Here is a 9,480-nt window from a genome sequence, read left to right on the forward strand (position 1 = left end):
CATGCAAGCTATGGCAAAACCGTAAGCAAGCCCAGTAAACAAAGGAAAGGAATTTTATTTCGCGAATAAAGTCGGGAGGGATTTTTCTGAGCGAGAGTTCAGGGTGGCAGAGTTGCCCGAGGAAGTCGCAGATCCTTACCCGTCGGGGTCGGTAACTGAGGTTGAACCTCGGGGCTCCTCCTGGAGGCCGCCCTGCTTCACCTTCGCACCTGCCGTGGCTCGGCGGCCCCGCCCGAGTCCCCTCCAGCCCAAAGGTACCTGCTACCGTGGAAGCTGTGCGGTGTGGGACCTGGGCCGCCGGCCCGCGGGAACCCGTCTGGCGGAGCTGGGGGCGGCAGGAGGCCGTGCGGACGGCTCCAGGCAGGGGAGGGCCAGCCGCGCGCACCCACCCGCGCACTCGGGCCAACTGCTCCAGGGGGCGTGCGGGGCAGGGGCCCCTCCCACCACGGGATCGGGAGTCCGAGGTTAGGGATCAGGGGCCAGAGCACCTGCGGCCGGCGGCGGGCGCTGTCGGGGCGGGTTTCACCTCCCCACACGCACCGGGGGGCCGTGAGCTGAGGCCCCGGGGGCTCTGGGCGCCACGGGCAGGGCCGCAGGTGATTTTCAACCAACGCTGATAAACTTTTGTATTTATTGTCTGGCAGACCTATTGATTTTAGAGAGAGCTTTGTTGATGTCTTCCATAAATATTTTGAATATGTCCATTTTTCTTTGTAACAATTTTTACTTAATATATGTTAAAGTTGTGATGTTAGTTCTATGACTGATATATAGTCTTGATGGATTGTACCATTAGAACAGCATAAAATGTTTTCCCCTTCAATACGTTGCTTGAATTCTGTTTGATCTTAATCTTACTACCTTTTTTTTTTTTTTTGCTACCCTTTTTATTAGTACTTGATACTCCTTTTCTTCAACTTTCCTGCATCATTTTGTCTTACATCTGATTTTGAAATAACGCATAGCTGTCTTTATTATTTCTTTTTTTCCTCCATTTTCTCTGGAGGAATGGAATTTCTGGAATTCTTTTTCAATCTCTTGAACTTTACAAATTGTCTTCCACATCTCAGCTTTTTCCTTGCAGTATTTATCTCTAGCATGTGTCTGGGGCTATGGTTCTCCCTAAAGATTTGTTTTTACTTTCTAGAATTTGTCAAATTTTCTACATTTCTTCTTCTTGCCTTATTGTGGATTGATCTGCAGTGTGTGTGTATGTGTGTGTTCTTATACTATCTGCTTTCATAAAATAATTTCATAAAATACTCAGTTTTCTGTCTGGATCCAGTGCAATCCCTTGATTTCAACACTTATGTTACATTCCTACTCATTTCTCTTTCTGTTTGGGAAACTAAAGTTTCATAAACTTGTGGTTAATCCATCATTTTTGAGCCTTCCTAAACCACTTAAAATACAAAAAAAAACCTTATCCTTAGCATGTCTGTGCTACAGTTACTTATCCATGAAAGTTGACAACACTTCAGTTTTTCAGAATTTCCACCCAGCCGAATTCAGAGCAACTCATTTTATGGAATTGTTATTGGAGGTCACCAGTGACACATCCAACCCTTTCTTTTCAGTTCCCTTTTTTATGATTTCTATATATCACTTGCTTTTCAACAGTGTTAGAGTAGGGGTTTTCTTCCTATCTTTCTGAATGTCATTTTTACTGACAGTTTTTCTTCCTTCACCCGCTCCTGAATTGGCATTGTACTTTAATGGGAGAACTGTCAGCATTTTGCCTTCTTTCTTAAGACAAGGTTTTACTGACTTACGCACAGTAGAAATGGTACTTTTAGTATTCACTGATGGAGAAAGTTTATACATATACATGGTCATAGCAGTTAAGTAGAGCCATATCATAAATATATTTAACTTGTACTGATTTTAGAATTTATTCCCTCGGGATCATGACCTGAGCCAAAGGCAGATGCTCAACTGAGCCACCCAGGTGCCCCCACCAATGTTTTCATAGTTACCTTAAAAGCAGCATTGTTTTAATACCCTGACATGTAAATATACATCCTTTTGTGTCTTTCATAGGTTTAAGACATTGATTCTCAAATTTAAGTGTGCTCTACTTTGGGTTATATACGTAAAACTATGGGAGACATGAGGATTTTCAAGGGTACTTTTGAAAATATACCTAAATTTATATGGCAGTTTTAGACTTGCCACACTCAATACATTTTTATTCTTCTCCACATGCATTTGAATATTGCTACCTATGTGGAAAAGACAGTTCTTGAAACTTTGTGTAAATGTTGATCCATTCATTCCTTGTTTTAACTCCGGATGTAAAGGAAAGCGTAGGGAAATAGCTAATAGAGCATCATGCTCCTGGCTCTGTAGATAAAACAGATGTGTGATCTTAGGCAAGTCATTTTACAGACTATGCTTCAGTTCTTACTTCTGGAAAATGGGGCTAACCAGCATCTGAGAAAGCCTCAAAGTGTAGTCAAATAAAATAGTGTTTAAAAAAAAAAAATCTGTAAATGATAAAGCCCTTGGTTATCAAGATTTCAGTTATCAGGATAATTACTCACTTTTGGACGAAAGAGTAATAGTTGGTTCTTAAAATACTTGTAACTGAAATAGCAAGATACATGGGGAACTGAGAGTTAATATATGTATTAGGGTGTATATTTTATGTTTACTGCTTTAGGGCAGAGGTAGGGGTATCTAAACTATGTTGCCATCCTCTTACAGTATCCGCCTTTGGAAGTTTCTTAAATCCCTGAACTCTGCTTCATTGCCCAAATCGTAGTTCATCTTGCCCACTGAACCTGTTGTGGCTTTTTCGAGGGTTTTGTTTTTGTTTTTGTTTTTTTTGTGCTAAAAGACACATCATAAAACTTGTCATCTTAACCATTTTTAACTGCACAGTTCAGTGGTATTAAATACATTTATAGTGCACAACCATCACCACCATCAATCTCCATAACTCTTCTTGCAAAAGTGAAACTATCCCCATGAAACAATAATTCCCCATTCCTCTCTCCCCCAGCACTAGGAACTACCATTCTCCTTTGTATGATGTAACTCCTCTAAGTACCTCATATAAGTGGAGTCATAAAATATTTGTCTTTTGTGACTTAGTATAATGTCTTCAATATTTGTCCATGTTGTAGCATGTGTCAGACTTTCCTTTTTTTCCCTTAAGGCTGAATGACGCTCCACTGTATGTATGTGTGTATGTTCCACATTTTACTTGTCCATCTGTCAGTGGACACTTGGGTTGCCTTTACGTTTTATTATTGTGACTAATGCTTCTGAACATGGATGTTGTAAATATCTATTTGAGACTCTGCTTTCCATTCTTTTGGGTATATACCCCAAAGTGAAATTGCTGGATCAGGAGGTAATGCTATTTTAAAATTTTTGAGGAACCTTCATATTGTTTTCCACAGTGGCTGTGCCATTCCACATTCCTACCAACAGTACAAAAGAGTTCCAATTTCTCCACGCTACCATCCTGTTTTGATTCTTACTTATTGTATCTTGGTCTGTAATCCTATCCAAACCTGAACCTAAGACTAAGCCCTATCCCTTCTTGCTTTACCTTCTGCTTATGACCTGTTAAACTTTAGCTTACCCTTTTAAGTGGTCCAACTTGATTAACACTGTAGAAATGCCATTGTTTTTCTGAGTACCTAAGATATGACCTTGATGGATTCTTACCCCACCTTTTAAAACCAGGAGACTCTTCTTTCTATGCCGCTGCAACTGTTGAAAACAAAAGGATTGAAATAAATAGAAATTTCATATTCAGTCAGGTAAAGAAATAGCCATAAATGTATACCACAGATTATGAAGAGTATCTGTCAAATATTTTTGGACTAAAGGTGAATTCCAAGAGCATCACGAAAGAAGGGCTCAAGAAAGAATGCTCTAAAATAGTTACCTCTCTGCAGAGTCCATTTTAAAAACCCTGTGGCAGGAGAGGCAAGATGATCCTGAGGCTTGGTTAGACCCATGACAAGTACTGGAAATGAGAAATTTCATGGAATCACTACCCTTTCTGCATTTCAGCCTCCAGATGGAGAGAGAATTGATCTGAAAGTGAAAAATGGCCAAGGGGAAGCACAGCTGCACAACCCCTTGCAGTTGGTGACTGAATTCAGCCTAGAGAAACACCAGCTGGATCTCCAGAAACTCCATGACAAAGGCTTTACTGTGAGCCATTCTGATCTCTTGCTCTGCAGGAGATGATGCAAAAACTGAGTGTGGATGTACTCCCCTCCCCCACCCACCCCTTGGTAAGAGTGTATTCTGAAATCCAAATTAAAGCTGTCAGCTGCTCAGATAACCAATTTCCCTTACCATGTCCTGTATATTGTAAATAGAGGGCCTGGATAGAATTGCCATCATTGGAAGGTGACTAATGGGTAAAAAAGAACCAGCAAAACTGGATAGTCCCCACAACCCAACTGCACCCTTCCTACCCCCATATCCACCCCCTCCAAAGGAACAGAATAAGCCAAAGCCAGTCAAGAATATGTCAAAAGAATATTCAAGGAAAGCAGATGTCAGACATTCTTCATACTCAATGAAATGAAAGAACTCTGAAAAAGAGCCCAAAGAAGTGATGAGATTGAGGACATAAAAACCAGCCTGCAAATAGTTATAGATAAAAGTATGTCAGGGATCAAATATGGCAAATCTAATAGATACATGTTAAATCCTCTGTCCTTGAAATAGAATATACCTTTTCAAGCAACCCTGGATCTGTACATTCTGTAAATGTACAGAAATTAGCTATCATGCCACAAAGAATCTCAAATTCCAAAATTAAAAGTTAATTAAAACCAAAGAAATATCTAATAACTTGGAGGGTTTTTTGTTTTTTGATAGGTCAAGGGGAAAAAAAGAGGTAAATATCTAGAAAGTAACTATAATAAAAATACCACAAATCAGAGGCCATTTATGTATACCTTATGGTTGAGAATATGAACTTCACAGCCAGAACCTGATTGGTTTTTGTTTCCACTTTTATTATTAGATGTGCCTTCATCACTGCATTCTATTTGCCTGTGACCTGTGTCCCTTCTAGTCTTAAGTGTGGCCTCACTGCAACACAGATAGGACATCACCCAGGCCCCACTCCAGACCTCTTGCTTCAACCCAACAACCCGGGGCAATTGGAATCCATGTTAACATTTGAGAAGCATTGGTCTATGCTCTCTCTTTGTAAATATCCCTCCTGTTTAGGTTCCAGCCTTGGAGCTATCTGCCCTACTCAGTCTTTGCTGAGCCTACAGTGATTGTTCACCTCACCCTGAATACCTGTAACATGGTCTCAAACCAACATTAACTTTCTGGAGTGCCTGATGTGACCTGGTCACTAGAGGAAGCACTTGTACATATGTGCCACCTAGTTTATTCCTCAGAACAATTCTATGAGGTATTGTTACCCCCATCTCGTAAATAAACGAACCAAGATGGAGAGTAACACTATGGTCAAAGAGCTGGTGTCAGCAACAGCATTTGAACTGCGATCTTTATGCTCCATATATCTTTATAGTAATAAGACTGACTAACCAGACACACTAGGTTATTTAAATCCAAGTGAATACTTCAGTGTATTAACTGTGGTGACATATCATTATTGTTTTGTAAAGTACTGTAGAGGAAATTAACAATTTCAGTTATGCTGATTACTTTATAGATAAACCGCGCATAGCCTGTGCCGCTTCTCTGATACTTGATGTTTTCACTTTTTATTTTATTTATTTTTTTAAAATTTTTATTTATTTATGATAGTCACACAGAGAGAGAGAGAGAGAGAGAGAGAGAGAGAGGCAGAGACACAGGCAGAGGGAGAAGCAGGCTCCATGCACCGGGAGCCTGATGTGGGATTCGATCCCGGGTCTCCAGGATCGCGCCCTGGGCCAAAGGCAGGCGCCAAACCGCTGCGCCACCCAGGGATCCCTGTTTTCACTTTTTAAAGATTGGACACCTTATCTACGTAATGTTTATAAAGCTTCTATAAAACAAACTTTTTAAGTTTTAAAATACCTACTACTTAAAAATGCCTCGGTGCTTTATACACACTAAACACACAATAAATATGTATTGAACTCTTGATTCTCACATTCCTTATGTAAAAGTAATTGTGTCCTTGTCATCCCTAACTGGATCCCTAGTAGCATACCCCAAGCTGAATTGCTGATCTTTCCACCACATCCTTCTCTAAGCCTGCTCCAGTTTGAGCTCTACCTTTGTCAGTACCAATTTTATGCTTCTAGTTATTCAGGCCCAAGCCCTAGTCACCTTTGACTCTCTGATTCTCTCTCACATCCCTTCCAATCTGCCAGGAAACCCTGTTGACTTATAATATATCCAGAATTTAAATACTTCCACTGCTGTCCTGTCTAAGCCGCAATTATATCGTACCCCATGTATTAAGTGTGCCAGAACTGCTATGACAAAGCTGATTAAACACAACTTAGCAGGACTGTTTCCTTCTGAGGGTTATGAAGGAAGGTTTTGTTCCAGGCCTTGCTCTCTTGCTTATGGATGGCCGTGTTCTCCATGTGTCTCTGCACATCGTCTTCCCTGCATGTATGTCTCCATGCCCACTAATTTCCCTTTTATTAAAGTGCCAGTCATATTGGATCAAGGCCCAACCTACTAACTTCACCATAATTTAAGTACTTGGAAAGACCCTATTCTGAGATCTGGGGATTGTGACTACAATGTATTGGAGTGGGGCACACAATTCAACACATAACACCTGGATTCTTGTGGAAGGTCCTTCCCTGGTTCTCTACTTCTCCTCTTGTCCCCTAGAGTCCATTCTCCACACAGTAGCCAGAATTATCTTTTTTAAATGAAAATGAAATCATATTTCTCCTTTTCCTTAAGATCCTTAATGCATCATCATTGGAGTGAAAGCCAAGGTCCTTACCATGGCCTATGTGCAAGGCCCTGTGATGTGCCTCCCACTGCATCTCTGCTTTCATCTCCCTCTGCTCTCTCTGTTCTCACACACTCTGCTTCAAGCCCCAGGGGCTTCCTCACAGTTCTTGCCATGCCAGACAAATTTCCATATTATACTGTTTGTATATAGTATTTCCTCTGCCTAGAATATTCTTCTTCCAGATGTTGGCATGTCTTGTCCTCATCTCCTTTAAGTATTCAAATATTTCTGACTCAATGAGGACTTCCTTGAATTCCTTATGTAAAATTGCATCTCCCACCCCAGCATTCCTTATGGCCCTTTTACACTTTATTTTTCTCTACCACAGTCATCACTTTCTGGTATACTAGCTTAATAGTACAGTTTTATATTTTGTTTATTGTCTGTCCTCCTCCATTTGGATATGGCTCGGTGAGATTTGTCCTCTGTTGCAATATCTACTTTCTGGTAGTCAATACATATGTACACTATGAATGAAAGACTTCCCATTTTATAAGTGTTGAAACCAAAGAACAGAGAAGTTATGGACGTTTCAAGGTTGCACGGTGAGTTGGTAGAGCTTGAATTAGAACCCAAGCAGCCTCCTGGTTCGAAGCTCTTTGTACCATAACCAGACCATAAATATTTTTTTTTGTCATAATGATATCACTATATATGCTAATTAAAGCTTAAAATACAGGTTTAATTTTCATCTTAAAGCCTGTCTTCTCAGCAAAGTTATTTCTATCTTAATAGCCAAGTTAGATCATTGCATTGTCAGTCTAATTGGTCCAATCTAACCTGTAGAGCAAGTACCATTAGCTCAGTCCCCAAACACAAACTCTCTCAACTGCCTCGGTGGCTGCATCTGGACTATTGATACCAGTATTAATTTATATTAATGTAATTTTAATTTTTATCAGGTGATATATAGATATGGTTGGAAAAGTCAAATACTGTGGAAAGGCTTATGACAAAATATCCCAAACTCTCAGGATAATTTATCTTTTTTTTTTTTTTTCAAGATTTATTTATTTATTTATTAGAGAGACAAGCAGAGGGAGAAGCAGACCCCATGCAGGGAACCCGACATGGGACTCAATCCCAGGTCTCCAGGATCACGCCCTGGGCTGAAGGCGGCACTAAGCCATGGGGGCTGCCCAGGATAATACATCTCCTGAATACCACCTACTTTCACTCCCCTGTACTCTCTCCAAGGCTTGTGTCTTTCTGTGTGGTGCTCATTCTGTGACTTTTCCTTCTCTTGGGTGAGATCTATTTCCTAGCTCTCAGGTCTTCTTTTTGGATTATTTCCTTATTTTGCCACAACTCATCTATCAGTAAATTCTTAAGAAGGGGTTATGGAAAGTAAACTTGGTGAATAATTGCATTTCTGAAAATATATTTGTTTTTCATTCACACTTGATTGTTACTTGTCCACAATGCCAACCCCCATGGCAATTTTAAGCAAAGCAGACAGAGGAAAAGGATACATAACTGGTGTCTATCTGCCGTAATGAGGGAGTTAGAAACTGGTGTATTTGCCTCTTTTGGTTTCTGGCTCCTCCTTCCTTGCCTGATCCCTGATCCCTAGCTTCATTTTTCCTGTGAGCTCCTCTACACCCTTTGGAAATGTTGACCTTCCTGACCCCTGACCCCAGGCTCCATTCCCAAGTGAGCGACAGCCTTCTTCCCCTTGGCTTTCCGTTTTGTCCCTCACTGCTCCCCTCAGCTCACGTCATCGACACTTTGATTAATTTGTCCACAGACCTTATGAAGGAGAAATCATGCTTGCAATTACAGTAATCTAATCCACAAGACAAGTACAACATAGGCCATTAATCCCTCTTTGCTTGTAAAGCTTTGTATTTCTCCTTCCCCCTACTCCAGCCTACATTTCTGCAAACAAAAAATCCCTAAAGCAAGAATATTCAAACACAGAAAGCAAATAATTTAAAAGAAAATAGTTCGCATTTGAAGAGGTTTGTTTTTTGGCAGAGGATTATTTCAAATATGGAGCTTCCTTTGCTGATTGACATGTTTAGAGACCAGTGAATAAGAGGCAGTGCTATTTAGAGTTTAGGGATATGAAGTCTGAATGAAAGACCTCCCAAACATGGTATTCCAGGGAGTGGGAACATGCGGTTTGGGCATGGATCAGAAAAGGTGTCAGGGATGTTATATACAAGAGAAGACACAAAATAGCTGAATGTGAGAGGGAAAGAGGATTTCTTGGGAGAAAAGCTGGGTTGTGACCACCCATCCCTCCCCTCTTCCCCCAAACACACAAGTAGTACAGGGCTTGCTAGGCCACTGGAGCTGGTGTTGGCCTGGGGCCCAAGGCAGTGGGAGGGAGGCTGCACCTAGCATGCCTGAGAAGTGATGCCCTCCTTGCTGTGGGCCTGTCTGCTCCACAGCACGCAATCCTGGACACCAGATATGGAACCTGGTTAAGGGAATAACTTGAGGGTCATTTAAAAGAGCTCTTGTCTGAGAAAGTGGCCTGCTGGAGTCAGGATCGCTCAGCAGTAAGATTTGTGGGGGTCTCCAAGGGCCAGTGTTGAGGAGGGGAGGCACCCTGA

At 41.2% G+C, this 9,480-nt stretch overlaps 1 non-coding gene across 1 annotated transcript; it reads right to left on the minus strand.

Moving 5' to 3' along the window:
• Positions 1-505: 505 nt before the first annotated feature.
• LOC112918728 (small nucleolar RNA ACA64) lies at positions 506-612 on the minus strand. The gene has a single exon (XR_003234759.1). It is a non-coding gene; the product is annotated as a small nucleolar RNA ACA64 (small nucleolar RNA).
• Between the last annotated feature and the right edge of the window lie 8,868 nt (positions 613-9,480).

The sequence above is a fragment of the Vulpes vulpes genome, chromosome 9, assembly GCF_048418805.1.
Source record: "Vulpes vulpes isolate BD-2025 chromosome 9, VulVul3, whole genome shotgun sequence".
NCBI classification, from domain to species: domain Eukaryota; kingdom Metazoa; phylum Chordata; class Mammalia; order Carnivora; family Canidae; genus Vulpes; species Vulpes vulpes.